This window comes from Anas platyrhynchos, chromosome 3 (assembly GCF_047663525.1).
Source record: "Anas platyrhynchos isolate ZD024472 breed Pekin duck chromosome 3, IASCAAS_PekinDuck_T2T, whole genome shotgun sequence".
Classification (NCBI taxonomy): domain Eukaryota; kingdom Metazoa; phylum Chordata; class Aves; order Anseriformes; family Anatidae; genus Anas; species Anas platyrhynchos.
This window is the reverse complement of record NC_092589.1, coordinates 47,101,087-47,119,356: the sequence shown is the minus strand read 5'-3', so window position 1 is coordinate 47,119,356 and position 18,270 is coordinate 47,101,087. Positions and strand designations below refer to the sequence as shown.

The window sequence follows — 18,270 nt, the reverse complement described above, 5'->3', positions numbered from 1 at the left end:
CATATATGAGTATAAAAACTGTGATATATGAATGTGTATATCCATACGCATATACTACAGCATATGGTAGTACTGCTGCGGGATTATACTGCACACTGGTTTTCCCCAGTTTGCATGTTGCCTGGGTTTTGCGGAGGTAGGGGTTTTGCTGACAGTTCCACAGTGCTGGCAGGGAAGGGAGGGCAGAAATCCTCAGGCCTTTTGTTCCAGCTACATAAATTGCCTGATTTGCCTTTCATGAAAAGGAAGATGAGGAGTAAGGCTGTACTCATTTACACTCAGTACAAAGACTGCCACCCAGTGCCCTTTGAGGGCAACGGGAGTCTTTCCAAGTGAACCAAAATTGGAGTTTTTTCAGTAGTTTCAGTAGTTTCAGCACAGCCAACAGAGCTGTGAAGAACAAAGAACAACAAAGGACACCATACATTTTTGGAATAGCATGGGAAGGTCTATGCTGAGCTGCAGACAAGCCCTGTGCTTGTCTGGAACCACACTTATTAATGTTCCTCAAATTTGGGCATTTTCTAAAGAGTGCTAATCCCCCATGCCAGATCAGAGTAGTGACTCAGTAGGGAGTCCACTACTTGGTGTGTTATCAGCAGTGGTATGAAAGACACCGTGATCAGGGGTGGGAGAAGTGAGGTTGTGTCTAGAGGAAGCCTCCTGCTTCTCACTGTCAGCTCTTCTCTGAATTGCCCAAACCTAGAAAACTTGGCTATACAATTCACAGTACTGGGACATCATGCTTGCAGTTTTCCAGAGAAAAATAAAATATAAAATTAAATTAAATAGTAATTAAAAAAAAAAAAAAATGGAGATGGATTTATATTGAAAAAACATGCCTGGACACTAATTTGGGAAGATTTGAGCTGGATGCTTAGACTGACACCTACCTTGAAGAAGCACAATGAATTAGATCATGACTCAGTGAAAACTTGCATCTAAATGCAGATGTGAACTTTGTGGCTTGAATTTTTCTCTACAACAAATCAGTTTTATTTAAGTAATACACTAGTCTTCTACTTAGGCATTCAGTGGAAGGGACAGTGACAGGATGCCCTGGGGACAGGCCTGTTTTAGTTGTCTGGAAAAATATTATTGCTTACATATCCATTAAAGCAATAGCTCCACCTTAGGCATGTAAAAGCTCAATGATCTGTGTCCTTCTGTGCATTTACTGACCATATCTTTGCTGTGATGGCTCATTACTGACACTGCACCTTTTGCACTGAGGATAGGTGAGCAAGAGTGGAGCATCCAATGCTGAGGTCGGCACCATTACTGGAAAACATCCAGCCTTTCTGGACCTGCTGCCGTTCACACGCTGCACTGACATTTTGCAGTTCCTAATATTTTGCTGCCCTGGGCAAACACCTATTATGCGTTTTTGTTGCAAAGCCAATCTACCATGGAAACACTTCCAGCCCACCAGCAACTGCAGTTTCATTAGGTCATTACAGAGATGTTAAAACACAGATTGCAGATGTACGCATTGCAACATGAAGCATGAAATAAGTACTGCTTTGCTTTGAGATTAGACTGCCATCAGTCTTGTTTATGCCAGAGGAGTCTGGCGTAAGTTCCTTTGTATCATTTGAGAGTTTGTGTATGCAAAAGCAGGTAGATTTGTATACCTGAACCCTGACTTCAATAATTGGTCACTTTCACAAGAAACAGCAGTAAGTGCTGCACAAGGCAACACATTGCAGCTGCCCAGAAGCCCAGGGTGAGCATGATGCATGAACTGCTGCTCTCAGGATGCCAGGAATAGGGAGTGATATGCACGAGCTGTCACCGCACGGCTGGTGGGGACACAGCGGCATTGTTTCATCAAGCTGAAAGTCTTCGTCATGAGCCGTAACGGAAGGATGACAAAGATTTGTCCCTCTGCTTTTTCATGCAGCGCGTGGCCCTTTAAAGCCATCCTTTGTGACCCCAGTGACTCAACCTGAGGGACATCAGCAAAAGGGAAAGGAAATGCCAGAGCGTGACACAATTGTTTCCAGGCGAGCGGGTTCCTGGTGGAGAGCCAGGTGCTGATACCCAGACTCACACGTAAGTCGTGGATCTGCTCAGGGTCAGGACCTGTGCATGGGGCCTGTGGCACAAGCCGGGTTTGCTGCATGCAAACTGAGATAGCCCGTGCATTTCTGTGAGCGGTGGTCTGGTGTTCCACTTGTGTGCAGGATATACAGTGCATCTGGAATAATTAATTTCTAAGCCTATTGTTGCTTTCTTGTGGATCAGAAGTTTGCTGCCTCTAAGGCTGGCTGACTGTATTCAATATCTCTTCCTGTTTAACTTTGTTATTCCGGCCTCCTGCCTTTTTTTAGGACCTGTCTTTTCATTTTTCCCTTGAACTAGAGAATTTGCCTAAAGTATGGATGAGTCATGGATACCGTATTTCCTCTTCTCTGCAGCACGTTCACATTTTTGAGCAATTACAGCTGACAGTGATCAGCTATATGTTCCAAAATATCCTTTTCAGGGAGGAAAAGGGAGGAACAGTGATGCTGAAATCAGCCTGAAAGGTAAATGACTGAAAGAGAGAGAGAGAAATAAGAGACAGAGTCTTAGAAGGGCAGCCGGACGTGGGCACTTACTGTGCAGCATTTGATGGCAGTGCTTCAACTGATAACGTTCCTGTAATCAGAGACACTCTGTCATACCTGTCAGCAGCCATCAGGCATACCACAGGCAGCTCTAAATACAAATATCAGAAGCAAAAAGGATAAATAACCGGAAGGTCTATTCATTTTCCCTGCTCACAGCATGACATTTTCTGAAGGGTGGGAAGGTTAGTTTATAACAGAGGATGTAAAAGATGCTGCCAATTCTGCATTGTTCCGTCAAAGCCATACAGCTCCAGCTCCAAATTGTGGCTCTTACATCAAGGACTTTAGTAATGATAATTAATTATCATAATTGAATTAATTATAATTAAACACAATTAATTATTAATTATGCCAATCAATTTTTTAAAGCTTTCATTTTTGTTTCAGAGGTCAACTTTCCCATCTTGTCTTGTGTCACAGGCTGTTTCCTTAAGTAGGTCTTGTGGTTTTGTTTCTCTTGTTTCTGTGGGATTTTTCTTTTTCTTTCTTTATTTAAAAGGTGTATAAAATATTCCATTCATAAAGAAATCTGCTATTGAGGTTATTAAGGGCTGAAGTTTACAGGGCAACTGTACCCACTCTTTTCACCCCTAAATTGTGAGGCTGTATGGGGCTGATAACAGAAGTCCTTTGAGTATCAGAGAGAAAATCAGGCTTGTCATAGGCAGTCATTGACAAGAGAGGCTAATTCCAACTGTCTCTTTCCACATATCAGAGTACCTTATATAAGAGCCCATCAAGCACTCATCTGTAATAGAGAGTATTTGTGTAACGATCACCGATGCCACACTACAGTCAGCTGGAGCCCTAGAAACAGTCATCCTGACCTTCAGTCACGACTGGAAGAAGATCATGTTGCAGTCGCACTACACACAGCAAGTTCTTCCAGCAAATCTTTTGTAACTTTAGCACAAGGCGGGCTCCATAGCTGCTGTTTTGAAGAAGCATGTGTGGGAAGGAGTCTGCTCTAAGCATATACCTCTGGAAGAGCTCTCAGCACAGCTGAAGAGTGCAGCTAGGAAGCTGAAATCTGCATAACTGTCCCGCTTCCTGGTTATTTCTTTATTCCTGATGTACTGCATCATCTCTCCTGACAGTAAACAGTGCTGTCAGTTTTTCTACTTCGAGGGAGTGTATGGGACTGACAGGACAGGAGAGTGCCAGCGCTCAGGTGCTGTACATGTATTTTGGGAGGCTGGTCCTCTGGAGGTCTGCTTGGTGAGGGACTCTCTGGGAAGGACAGGACAGTAGCTGAGGGTGAAGTACTCATTAGCCATAAAAAAGTCCCTCTATTTACTTGCTTATTCGCCTGACGGTCTGCTGATAAATCTCAGAATATTGGATGGGAAACTGACTATTTCTTGTGTGTTTTTCTTGATATAGCTAGAGCCTTACTTCCCAAATCTGTATTGGATGAAACATTTCACTCCAGTTAGTGACCTGTCCTTCATTTCCTCAAGGACTGTCTTCACCTCCTTACAGTTGAGGGAAAAGTACAACCCCTTCTTCTCTCCACATCTCTTTAAGACATTCCCATGATGAGAGGCACTAATATAATTGTAGGTGGTTGGCCTTCCAGCCCTCGATTTATGTGTAAAGGGCAAGCTAGTTTAATATGATCACTGCAAAATGGGTAGGGTTACCCAAGCAGTGTTCAAATGGGGTCTTGCTATGTGTGTGACACAAGTGGTCCCCAAAGACACCCAAAGAAGTTGCTAGTGCTTTACCAACAACAGGTGGTAGGCTATTTGAAGGAAGGCCAAAGGATGTCAATGAAGAGATGAGACTGATACTTCCAAACTACTGGTCTAGAAAGACCCCAGTAAAGATACGTCTATTTACACTTCACAGAGGTCTGAAAATAGCATTTATTAGAAGACTGAGACACCAGTTATTGATAACTAATCCTTTCTTCAACATGTCTTACAACCATTTCCTTTAGTGAGAGTAACCATTACAGGCAGCATGCACAGAAGTGGTCCCCAGCTTTATTTAAAATAGCACCAACTTTAATGCCTTTTTAGAGACAGCACCATGGACCATTTATGCCAGCTGAAGATCTGCCATTTCAACTTAAATTATTCGAAACTGTGTTTAGAGAAAAAGCTAAATCTGTTTGAAGTAGTTTAGCAGTTACAAACATAAGAGCTGGAAAGGATATCAGAATTGCTTGTTAAACCTTACCTGGGGGAAACAGGGGTAATTCTGATAACCCTACCCACAGGAACAGCTGCTGATAAATAGGGCATCAGCAGATGGTGAGGGTTAAGGTTAGTGGAAATGCAAAGTATGAAGCTCTGACTGGAGAGTCCCTGAAAAGAGGCTGACTGAAGGGATGAGTAGGCTGCAAAATGAGTTCTCCTTTTCAGGTGAGTTTCCCATGAGGGAGTTTTGGAGAGGGGATGAACCCAAGGCTAATATTAGTGTTAGGGCTGGGTGAGAGGCAAAGCCTAGAGCTCCAGCTGGCATAGTGCTGCAAAGGGTCTGCCAAAAGATGGTGTATGTTGCAAAACCAGTTCTCCATGGGGATCTTGTTTAGGGGAGGTATGGTTGGTGGAATGGGTCATTGGCTTAGTTACGGTCAATGCTTGGAGAAAGGGTTAGGACAGGAGACAGATAAAGCCTTAAACTCCATCTGGCATGGGACTGCTATGCAGTACCCCCAAAGGATGATGAAGGATGGAAAAAGATTTCTCCACAGAGCTTGATTACACTGCTGTCATAGCATATGGATCAGTCGAGGCCAGGGCCTAGGGTTAGTGAGGAACAAAGCCTACAGTGGCATCAGGTGTGAGGTTGCAGATGGCTGCCACAGCATGGTATAGGCTACAAAACCTTCTCCCCTAAGAGTTTTTTATTGTGTCCTCTGGATACATTTCTTGGCATAGGGCTTCTGTGGCCTAGGAAAATATCATGGGAGAACACTGAATGAGAGAGAAAGCCTAGAGTGGCAGGGGTGTGAGATTGCAAAGGAGCTGCCTAAGGGTGGTGTAGGCTGCAGTAGTTCTCCCTGGAGATTTTTCTGTGATTCTTGGGTAGGAGTCTTGAGTTAAGGCTTGTTCATACTCAATTTAAGAGAAATCTTAAGATTAGTATAGCAGTAGTGACAATGGTACAGGCATCTAAAATCAGCTCAATGCTCTGACTTTAAAGAGCCAGATGTCTGGGTGCTTCTCTGGGAATGGAGTAGCCAACTCCAACTCTCTGCCCTGGTGCTGTATTCTGACAGCTCTTCCTCATATGAAAGTATGAGGAATCTGACCACTGAAACTTACTGCTATAAAATCAATTCTAGAGTCAGCAATAATGAAAGCACAAGTATATTGTGATACCTGGCTGTCATCTTTTCAACCACCTCTTCCCATTACTATTGTTCAAGGTGGCTTTTAGAAATACAATATCCGCTAGTGTCTTCTCTACACTCCTCTTGACAGTGCTGTTGATGTAATGTTAGGAATTTTGAAGAAGATAAATTGTAAGTAGGCAAGAGCAATCAGTATTTTAAGCAAGTTAAACCAAGAGGACCTACTAGAGCCAATTATTGTTGTCATGCCACAGTAAGTTAATATAAATTACTAGGGTTACAGATAGGGCAAGCAGTGTGAGAGAAGGAAGATGCCTAGGACTGTCCTGTTCACAAAGTCTTTGTAATCTTTTAGGACTGTGTGTCCGTTGCCTCTATTGTCTCACTTCCCTTAGAGCTGTGTGAATACCTATGAAGTGCTGGGATGTGAAAGAGAGGCTTCTGCTAGTCCAATATGTAGAGTTGGAGCAAAGGCTCCTGCAATGCAGCAAGGTTCAAGGTAGAGATGCTCAAGTCCAGCATGTAGGAATGTCAAATTCCCAGGTATAATTATGGAGGTGTTTGGGGTTGATTCTCAGGTATCTGATTTTCCTGAATCTGCTGGTATCTTTTGAAGCATTGATTGTATTGAGGTGTTAACTTGCAACATAGTCACTTCTTGCACCAGTGGTGCAGTGATATTCTTCAATTGTTGGCCAGATATATAATAGCATTCTCTATAAAGTAGTCTCAAGGGATGACCATTTGGCTCCTTTCACTAGGCCTAACATTTCCTGCACTTACATATGAGCCTGTCTGTGTGTATATGCAAACCTGAGAGAATTACTGGTGGTAAAATACACTGAAAGTGAACTTGAGTACTAGTGAACAGTAGTTCTAACTAATTTATTGGAATAACTTTTAAAGTGTTAGAATTTATTTGCAGTCTACTTTGGAATAACTTCAAAACCATTCAATAGAGGAAAAAAAAATATATATATATATAAATAAAAATCTGGTATTCCCTTCAGGTTGTCTCTCAAGAAATGACCTTAGAGCTTTGAGACCTGTTAAAAAACTTCATCAAAATCAGTGCATCTTGGTGAAATATTTTAGCTTTGACTTGATCAGTACTGTTATGGAATTGCTTTTAACTGAAAATGTCCATATTAGTTTGGCACATCAGTAGAGGAATCCTTAAGATGCCCATTTACACTGTGTATTTATTTTTATGAGTTTAGAGATTATGATGATCAAACACTTTAACACTCCAGATTCAAAGACTATTTGAACTTCCTGCTCTGCACTGATTCTATTTTTTCCCTTCAAGTGAAAAATTAAAACTGTGATTAACAAATGTACATCTGAAATTGGGAGATCTCCCTACAGGCTACAGAGGTTGGTTTATGCAGGAAATGTTGTTTCCAGTAATTGAATATGGTGATATAATTTATAGCTGCTCAGCCACAAGTTTGAACAAATCAGACATAATGCTCCTGATTAATTGGATTTTCTGTTTATCACAGTACCACAATCTTTAGGCAAAAGATGATAGTTCCCATTTTACTTAAAGCCTTCCAGAAGGCAAAAAGCTTCTGAGAACTGAATTCCTGGCTTCTCACATTGCGGCCAGTCAATGGGATGTCCTTCACGCTGCAGAACTTGTAATGGTTTGCACAGCATTGTATGTACCACTGCTGAATCGGCCTGCATGCAGTGTGTGCGTGTAAATGCACATGAGCATTTGCACACACATGCATGACAATCATTTGGTGATTCTTTCTTTTTGAAAGAAGTAAAAACATTTTTTTTTCTATGTGAAATGGGAAAGCAGCTCCTAGATTATTCCAGTTGCTCTTCCTGTAGGTGATTCTGTGATATTTATTTTTTACCTGCAGCATTTAAGGCCTTCAAAAAATAATTGCTGTGCAAAATTGTGTTGCTTGTTCTGAAACAAGTGTGGTTGCCTCCAGTGAAGTAGAACAATGCTATGATAATCTATTATTGTTACTTTCTACATTTTAAGGTACTAACTTTGTGCTTAGCACTGAATGAAACACAAGAGATAGACAGTCAATAGGCTGTGCACTGAGCTCACTGCTCAGAGGCTGGGACAGGAGAAGGTTATTTGTTCAGTTTCTGCTGAGCACTGTAGCTCCATCCCCATGTCATGGGGACAGATACTAAGACCACTACTGGATTTGTCAAGCCCTTAGTCATTTGGCTTCTGGAGAAGTGAAATGACAATCTGGTCTGGGACCTAAGAAATTAAGCTGAGAAGTGACAACTCTGGAATTCTTTCCTCTTATAAAGAAAGTGTGTGAGTGTCCTGATATGTGGTTTTGTGGTCCCCAAATACAAAGCATTGTTGAAAAGCTAAACAGGAAAGCATGAAAATCATCATGCAAAAGCAAAGTAACACAAAGTCTGTGCAGATGCTGAGGGCTAGGTGAGCTGTCTTTGCATGAATGAGGCTTCCCTGTAGCCCCTCAACGACTTCTCATGCTGGTGGAGCAAGTGTGTGTGCAGTGCAAGGAGCACACAGGTCTCACTATGAGAGTTGGTAGCCTGCTCCTTCCCATGGTGTGTCTGTCATGGAGGGTCCTGAGAGAGGCGAGGCCTTTCCTGGTTTTTCTCTCAGGGAGAAAATGATTGTCAGGACTAAGCTACAATGCCATAAATTAACCTGGTGATATCAGCCTGTTTTCAAAGCAGGGAGGGAAGAGATATGGAAAAAAGATGGGTCCATGGGAAGGCTGCTGACTTGTGTGGAAAAGGTGGGACTCAGTTCCGTAATGGAATTAAACTAAGATGTATGCCACCCCTTGTGACATTTCTCTCTGCTTCTTTCCTGTTCAGGCAGAGCCTTTTTGAAGTCTGTGGGAGTCTTGCTACTGCTTTCACAGGATTTTGGATAGGGACCATCCAACTGTTTGTGCTGCTGATATATATCTGGCCCTTACCTGTTGCTTTCAAGGAATGTGGCACTGTGGCCTAGGACTGGCTGTGCAGGAGCATTGGTTTCCCCTACAGGCTTGGAAAGCATGTAACATGTTGTAGCTGTGCAGCTATGGTACAAATGATAACACATAGTGAAGTGAACAGGTGAACCCAGCAGCCCAGCGTTCATGTGCATGTGCTGGGTTTGAGTTTATTTCTGCACAGGGATCTGTGCAGAGGAAGTGGCAGTGACACAGTCCTCTGGAAACTGGATCCTAGGCAGGAGCAGCCCATCCTGCTGTGCAAGGGTTCTCTGAAGCGGGAGCAGAGGCATGCCCCAACCCTGCACCATTATGGTACAGGTCCCTTTTCAGCATGCAACAGCCTTAACATGTGGCTCTGCTCTCTGTGGAGCAGAGGGCTGGGTGGTTTTGTATCGTTTGGGGAGCAGGTTGAAGTTGTTAGCCTAGAGATCACAACTCTCCGGGGGGGGGGGGGGGGGGGGGGGCAGAACTGTAATTATAAGACCTTTATGATTATAAGTACTTGGGTACTTGGGGAGGGCTGGGGGGGAGTATTAGAATCATATTAACTTTTTTTTTTTTAAGAGGGGGGGAAAAAAGTGAGTTTTTATTAATGGCTAAAAAAGAAGTGAGAGATCAATGGCTACCTAAATGTGGAATCGGGCAGCACTTTAATACTCTAAACATTATAAGTGAGCCTTTGTCTTTCTTTAAAGTCAACTGAAGCACTGAGTGTGCCAGCTGGGTGTTGCTGACCTCCTGCTCCAGACTCTCTAGTGTTGAAGTATGCTGCTGAAATTTCTGCAATTTGCTTGTTCTGGCTCTGCAACATTCCTAGTTTAGAAATTTTCATGCTGACATTTGTGTGTTGTTCCCCAGATACTATTACTGGGAATTTTACTGGATTCTCCTGGGTTCAGTCCAGCAGCCACTGAAGTAAAAAGACTATTTCACTTTGGATGGACTCACAGTTCTGACAAAGCTCACAGCTGGTGAAACCTGCTTTGACTTCACAGAATAGTTGATGTTGGAAGGGACCTCTGAAGGTCATCTGACCCAACCCCACTTCTTAATCAGGGCCACTCAGAGCAGGCTGCCCAGGCCCAGCTTTTGAAGATCTCCAAGGAGGAGACCCCACAGCCTCTCTGGGCAACCTGTGCCAGTGCTCAGTCACCCATACAGTAAAGATGTGTTCCTAGATGTTCAGAGGGACCCTACTGTGTTCTGGCTTGTGCCCATTGTCTCTTGTCCTGGCACTGGGCACAACTGAAAACAACCTGGCTCCATCCTCCTTGCACCCTGCTTTCAGGTATTTAGATGCACTGTTAAGATATCCCCTGAGCTCATCTTCCACAGGCTGGGCAGTCCCATCTCTCTCAACCTCTCTTCATAGGATAGATGCTCCAGCCCTCTGACCATCTTGGTAGCCCTTCTGTTAGACTCTTCCCAGTATGTCCATGTCTGTTGTACTGGGGGGCCTAAAAGTGGTTGCTTAGTGCTTCAGAGTGATGAATATGAAACTGTTGTTGATGGAGTACTGAGCTTATAGTGAGTTGAGCAGAACACACTTTTGTCTTGCTATGTAAGAAGTGAAAGAACAAACAGAAGCTTCTAGGGTTAATGCTGTGCTCTGAGACAGCCTAAGAGCAGCACTGGACTGGGAGGACAAGAGAAACCTTTGCCTCCAGAGAGGAGAGTCTGTTTCCTTGAAAAGGCTCCAGTTCTGAGGAAAGCTGCATGTAGAATAGGGATTGAATAGTTTATGGGTTATGAGAACCTCAGTGAGCACTGAAGAAGACTGAAAACTGTATGCAGGTATGGTAGTTTTGAAGAACTGTGAAGGCCACCTCTGACCTCAGGGCTGCAAGCAGTCTGTTATACTGAATGGCACATACACCAAAAGTGAAGGAAAATACTGCTACAGCAGCCTCTGCTCACTCTCATAGGAAGCTTAACATGCAACAGAAGTGTGTTGAATGTCCACCAAGGGATTTCAACAGAGGTAGTCACAGCTCCACAGGGAAGCACGGTATGGGAGTGATGAATGTGCATTAGGCACGGCACTCAAGTAATGCAGGTGGGTAGCTGTGTTAAGAAGCATTATTTCCATCAACACTCATATATCACTGTGTACAGGGTGTATAGCTGTCCAGGCTCCTCTTTAAGTAGCACATGGCTTGGTTTGTGAGCCAAAAGGTTGTGGCAGGAAAGGAGAAAACTGCAGTTGCATTTTGGTGTAATATCTACCTAGCAGTTGTAATGTATTTATCTCTGTACTATCTGAGTACAGAATTTCCAACCATGGCCCTATGAATTACTGTCTCTCACAAGGTGTGGCTATGTTTTACAAGTAACCTTGTGCTGGTTGGCTGAAATATGAGTCCACAGCATTTAAACCAATAATATTGTACAAGTTCTAGTGTTTTCCTTAGACTCCTGGGTATCGGTTAGCTGCAAAGCTGCCAAAGGACATTCCACAGTCAAAGGAAATTGAGTGTAGGTGGGCAGTCCAGAGCCCAAGTGCATACTTTATAATCTCTCAGTTGTTATACTTACGAGGTGAGTCACACAACAATCATCCTATTATCAAAATCACTGTTGGGTGTGTTTTTCTTAAATCAAATTTCATGTAAGAGTTGCCAATATTTTCCAGAGGCTTAAATTTTGAAACTGGGAGAAAATGAAGCAAAGCAAGCTAGCTGACACATTTGTGTGTGCAAGTACTTCTTTAGTTGTGCAGTGTTTTGTTTTGTTTTGTTTTTTATTTATTTCTAAGTGCCTGTATTTCTAAGTTTCTATATTTAAAAATAACTTCATATAATTATACTAACTGAGGCTGAGGGACTGGCAGAAAAAAAGGGACTTGGACATCCCTGTTGTCTGATGGCAAATAGTCATTAAACAGTATTACAATGGTCTTCAGTGCTGGAGAACAAATGGCTTTCTAATGGGACAACACCACCAGCTGGGTGAGAAGGTAGTCACCTGGAGGAGGCACATATAAAATACTCATATTGAACATAGGCAAAATATTTTGCCCCCAGTGTGGTGTAATGTATATATGTATACATACATATTTATGTTTTGCAGTTTTTCCTCAGTTAAGCTCTTAAAGCAGAGAGCCTTTTCCAAAAGACCACCTAGAGTAGGACACTGTTTATGATGAAATCCTGATGCATTTTTGCCAAGTGACTGGCCTGTGACAGCTGCCTCTGCTCTGTGCTGCTCTATGCACTGATGTGTTTCTGTAGGGTTTGCTGATGCCACAAGTAAGTGGGCCTGGATAAAGCTCCTCATAGACTAAGAAGGAGATGTATGGGCCTTGCACATCCCCTTCTGCCTGAAACTTGTGCCGGTCCTTTTCCGGTGCCTGCTCTCCATGTTGTGCACAAGAAGGCCCCATCCCCTACAGTGAGCAATCCCATGGCAAGGTTTCTGCCAAGGAATCTACAGGTTTTCTGTTTCCCCTCTGTTCATCTCCTGTGGTACTTCAGGCAGGGGAAGGGTGGAGGAATGCCTTGGACAGGGATGTCTTCCAGCTCCTTTCCTCTCCTATGATAGAAGAATTTTAACTTAGCCTCTCAGGCCACCGAGGTCTTGCCCAGCCCATTGCAGGCATGAGTCGGGCCAGCACCAGCTGTCACTGCCTCCTCCAGCTGAGAGGAAATTTCTTGCAGTAAGAGAAGCAGAAACAGAAGGATAAAAGGCATATCATCAATGACAGTCCTCTTGTTTCATTTGGTTACTTCTTGGATTAACCTGTTCTAAAAGCCATTAATATCCTGACAGCATAAATGAGGAGAAACCTGTTTCATTTAAATGATGTTAGGACTTCATTCTCTACTGTGAAGCCATTCTTCCTGTTCTCTGCTTTGTCCTTCAAAGATATCCTGGAAAATTAAACCTCTTTACTTACATTGCATGGTCTCCATGTAGCCCTGCTGCACTTTTTCTTTTTTTCTTCCCTTAAAGTGCATGCCAGGGAAACAAGAGGCCTGTATAAATGCTACATAGCTCAAAGACAAATGAGAAAAAAGGTGCCCTACCCACCCATGCATAGAAGCCTACCCACCCATCTCCATGCATAGAAGCCCTGACCCAGAGGTGTCAGGTAGTGACTTGGTAACTTTGCTGCTGAAACCAAGGGTTTTGCAGGCAACACTAATGCTGAGGAGTGGGGAGCTGAAAGCTTTTTTTTTTTCTTTTTTCCTGAATATAAAAACCATTTCTAATAAGAGTACTGTGGTTCTTCTTAAGGAAGAAGTGATCTCTGTCTTTTTGTTGTGCACACAGGCAGCACAGCAGGCCTTGGCTATGCATCAGGGTCCCTTAAGGGCTACCAATATTGGCTCAGCAACCTCACATCCCTATCTGTATGCCTTCTAAGCCTGTCTCCCCTTCATTTTCTTCCAGTGTTCAGGGGGCTTAGCAGCAGACAGGAACTATTTTTGGAACAGAATTACCTTCATTTTTTGTACCTCAGACTCCCTTCTTCCTGCGGAAGCTGAAGTGTGCCAGGTGCTGTGCAGCACAGGTGTCCTCTGGGTGCTGCTGCCTTTGGCATCAAGGGTCTTCCAGCCCCCATGCGGTCACAGAGCATTTCCTGACATTGTGCACAGGAACAGCTATTTGTTTCATCATCTTCCACCTAAACCACCTTTTCCCACTGCTACTGCAAATTATGTTATTCTTCCAGAGGCTTCATTTCAGTGGTTCAGCGACCCATGTATAAACTAGCCTTTGTACCAAAATGCTTAAATGACTGTTTTGTGATTTGAAATAAGCAGTGACACAAAAATGCTAAACATTATCAGTTATTATTTCCTTCCTGTGGATCAGGAATGAATGAAACAGTTGTGATAAACAGGACCATGTTACTCATGCCTTTTACTGCTAACTAATCTGAATCTCAGATGGGCATTTTTTCCCTTGCAGGAAAGATTGCTACCTGTCTGGCCAATTTGTGGCTGAAGTATTGCATTGTGTTTGTTACCTGTCTCTGTGGGTTAAATCTGATGTGCTTGCTGTTTGCCAGCCCTCCACACCCAGCACTGTGCCTTGTTTTACATGCTGCATCCAAGTAGTGCTTTGAGTCATTACATTTAGGCTTTGCCTGCCTCACAGAGCCTAACAAAGATGAATCAACTATCAGCCTCTCCATACTGCTGAACCTAATAAAAGCCTTTTCATTAATGTTAATGGAAATTCAGTCTTCTTCTGGTATGCTGCTGCAGATTCTGGGTTCCTGATGATTTTCAGGAGGGCCAAATAGCACAAAGCCTCTTCAGAGTAAGGTGAAAGCAGGTACCTAACTTCTGCTGAAATGCACTGGAGTGAGACACATGATAGCTTTTGAAGGTCCTATCCTTAGACTTGCTTCATTTCAGGGATTTGAAGTGAAAGGTATTATAGATGTGCAGCTCAGTACTATAAAAGCAGGAAGATAAATGTAATTGTTGTATGTAGCCAGCTCAGTAGCTTCTGTTGTCTGATACCACGTATCTGAGAGTGACCAAAACAACTCACCTCAAAGAAAGATGCAAAAAAACCCCACTGAACCAAGTTAGGTTGTTAATGAATAACTGCTGCCAGCAACACCTTCTTTCTGTATTTAATTTCCTATATTTGATACCTGACTAGTGCACTGATGCTTGTAGATGTATGCATCTTCTAAAACTCCCCTGCTGATTTGGAGAATGAATCTGGTGCTGGATGTTTTCTCCATAAGTGACTAATCTTTTCTCCCTGAGATCTTTACATGGACATGAAGTTGTGACACTGAAACATATCCTGTTTAAAATAATAATAATAATAAAGAAATCTGCTTGTGCAAAGCACAAATGTATCCCCCTGATCACGAAGTGATCGGTGCCAGTAGATCCCAGCAAGCGAAGTGCGGGCTTGTGGAGAAGTTCTTAGAGAGCTGTGCTCCAGTTTCAGTCTTCCATGAACTGCTCATAAAAGCAGCAAACAGAGATGATTATTTTAAGAATTTCAAAAGACCCTTTGCCTGTGTTCCTTTGAATAAATGTGATGTAGTTGTGTGTTGCCCCCCCTCCCCCTCAATTCCCATTGCCTGTAGGGCAATTGTGGGCTCCTTCTGCATTTCTTGCTGAGCACATTCACCCTCCTCCAGATGAAGTTTACCTTTTAGTTCAGCTTGCACTAGAGATTATGCAGTGTAGATAAACCCCAGTTTTTTCCTGGTTTTGTGGCACACCGATTATTAGGCAAGGTGAATGATGTTGTCCCTGTGTGTAGAAGGACATGGTGTCAGTGCTGTCTCATTTACAATTTGTGTCTCATTACAGAGGTCCAGTTTCTGTGGTCACCAAGTTTCCCCTTGTTGCTTGTTAGCTTTTCTGGTAGCATTATCTCCTCATCTTTCAAGGATACAAGAGTCACCTCCGCAGAGCAAAGGACCTCAGTAGGTAGATTGTTTTGCTGAAGGAAAGGCACACAAAAGGTTTAGCACTTAATAAACAGACTCTGAAAAGCTGCATTCAAATCAACACTTGGAGGCTGAAGGGGCATGGAGAAAGATAAAAAAAAAATATTTTCATCAGTGGCAAAAGGAGTTATAAGGACCGCCGAATGCTATGCTGTAAGCATAGAGCTAAAATGCTTAGATTTTCTTGTAGCTCAGTCAGGTTATGACATGCTAGGACATCTTTTGGAGAGGTCTTTTGTTGTTGAATGCAGTTGTGATACAGCTGAGATAAGGTATGGCTGTTTCCATCCCACATGGCAGACGCATGGGGCTGTGTCTAATGGGAGAGATACTTTTCACAGGGTAATGGGGTGAGGTAGGCACTGCAGTGCCCTTGTACTCGTGCACTGAGCAACTGATGGCTAGGATTAGGACTTGTTATTTCTTCTTCTCACTGTGACATCTGTAGTCTCCCTATTACTGGCCTCATAATATTCCCCTGTTAAAAAAAAATATTGGTGGTTCCTTTCCATGCCACCCCTGCCTGCACGCAGCTCTTCAACCTCCCCAAAGTCCCATTTCTAGAAGCTGCACTGCCTAGCATTGAGTTGTGTTTTCCATCAGACATGAGGAGGCTATTTTATATATCAAAGTTTCCCAGTTTTCTTCTGCACTGAGACAGCTGTGGCCAACCCTTCTTGTATTCTCCAGTACTTGCTGTCTTTCAGGCAACTTCTTACAGCCTCCTGTAGCTCAGGTAGGCTAGAGCAGCCCTGAAATACCAAACGGCAGCATCTGCATAGTCAATATCCATACAGAGGCAGAGCCCTTTAATATAATGGCCACAAGGAGTAGATGGACAAGTATTTCCACCAATTTGGAATGATGCTACTTAGATATCCATGAACATCTTGAAGAGCATCCTCATCACATCTTTACACATCCATTGTGCATTGCTTATTGATAAGGAGCTAGGGCAAGTTGTCATTGCCAAGAGTGGTGCTTCATTCATGTTGCAAAACAACTGCCATGGAGATGAGTAAGGAAATCTGTTCAAAATGCCTTTTTTTATTGGCTGTGGAGAAAAGGGGGGGAAAAAAAAAAGGAGAAACCTGTGCAAATAATGACACATTTTAACAAGCTGGTTTTTAAAATAGAAGACAAAGTAAAATGTAATCTACTTATGATAAATATTTTTAAGTTCTAAATAATTTTTCAAGGTTAAATGAATATTTTTTTTCCTTTCTTTTATTTTATATATATATACACATACGTGTGTGTGTGTATATATATATATATGCTTTTCTCTCTTGCATTTAAATCTTCTCCCAATATGTTGTACAAAGCCAGTATAATTCCTGCATTTAGGAAGAAGGTTCATTGGACTCTACATTTAGGTTGAAGTGTTCATTCTTCTCACTGGACTTATCTATGTTTCTTGGTCCACTGAAGCAGATGCACTACACATAGAGAACATGCTCCCATTTCTCCCTTTGTTTCTACCCAACTGGGCTGGAGCTGAGAGCTGTGTAAAGTGGCAGTGGATTTTGAATTCCCAGTGCCCTTGTGAAGGTGGATTTATATTAGAATAGCAGCCAAGCTGTGCATCTCTGGACTCCCACTGTAAGTCCTGTTGAGATAAAGAAAAGAGGCCACTTCAGCAATTAAAATTGGAAGACATCTCAAAAATAAGTAACATCCCCATGGCTTCAAGTCCCAGAGACTCCATATGGACTCTCCCAGCTGGGCATTTGTAGAGTTTTGGCTCTAATTCAAGTGGCACAACTGCTACTCACATGTGTGTGTCTAGATTTCCATTCCTGCTCCATCCCCCTGTGCCCACAAGCCATCCCAGTATCTATATCCATACAATTTTAACACTGGCTTGCTGCAGATGAAAGATGGCCACCAGCACCAGCAGCTCAATATAATTCCCTAATAAGACATCCACTGGTATTGGCAAGAAAGCCCCTAAGGAATGAATATATCTTCTGGAAAGACAATTAAAAGAGATGGTTGGGGTAATTGTGCTTGATTGAAAGGAGACATACTTTTTCTAGCAGAAAAATAAGCACTTAAAAATGTTCGGCCAGCCGAGGACAATTATCCAACCAGTGATGCACAAGCACAGAGGGCAGCTAATCCATTTTAAATTGCTCTTGCAGTCAGGAGAGTGGCTGGGAAATGTGACCAGGCCAGCTTGTGCTCTGGGTGCAGGAGGGAAAGCTTCTGTGGTATCTGGACAGGGTTTGCCATGCATAGATACTCTCTTTCTCACTGTTGACTTCCCACCACATGCACTCAGTAGCAAGGTGTTTCTCCTGCCTTACAAACTCTACAGAGGCAGTCTGGGCCTGAGAGCAAAGAAGGGAATTATTCTCTCCCTCCCAAGGTGCTGCCCGTAACAGGCAAGTTGCTTTTGAGGTCTACAGCTGACCATGCTCCCCTGTTAGGGGGGCCCTCACCTACCAACTGCTGCCTGGCAGCGCTGGCCCTACCAGTAGAAGATGATCCTCCTGTCAGAGAAAATGCATGGGTATGACTGAAGTGCATGTGGAATACACCAGCAGAGGGAAAACAAAGCAAAATTTCTTGTCTTTTCCCCTACTGATATATTTCAAATACTGAGTTGCAAAATCTTTTTTTCTTCCTTGCGTGCACTGGGATGATGAAAGGAGGAATGTGAGTGATACAAAAAGGGCAATTTTCTGAATATATTTGAAAGCCTTCAGAACCAGCCCATGCTGGGATTTGCCAGCATCACACCCCAAAACACCCATTTAGATTTCCTTTAACTTATGCAAGTAAAACACTACAAACTTTCTTATATGTTACAAAAGAAAGAAGGGAAGAGGAGCTGGAGCACTGGCATGCTTCCTTCCCACCGCCCCCTTTCCCTGTAGCTGTGAAGATATGAATTCGGATGCTCATTTGTACCAGCACAATAGAGAGAAGCTTCCTGGTTTTGTCTGGTTTAAG

At 43.0% G+C, this 18,270-nt stretch overlaps 1 long non-coding RNA gene across 1 annotated transcript in view; it reads left to right on the top strand.

The window, feature by feature from the left end:
- Positions 1 to 4,890: 4,890 nt before the first annotated feature.
- LOC110354588 (uncharacterized) overlaps positions 4,891 to 18,270 on the top strand; it is a 37,377-nt gene continuing 23,997 nt past the window's right edge. The window contains exon 1 of the long non-coding RNA XR_002406723.4: positions 4,891 to 4,984. This is a non-coding gene — a long non-coding RNA (uncharacterized lncRNA). The remainder of the gene's footprint in view (positions 4,985 to 18,270) is intronic.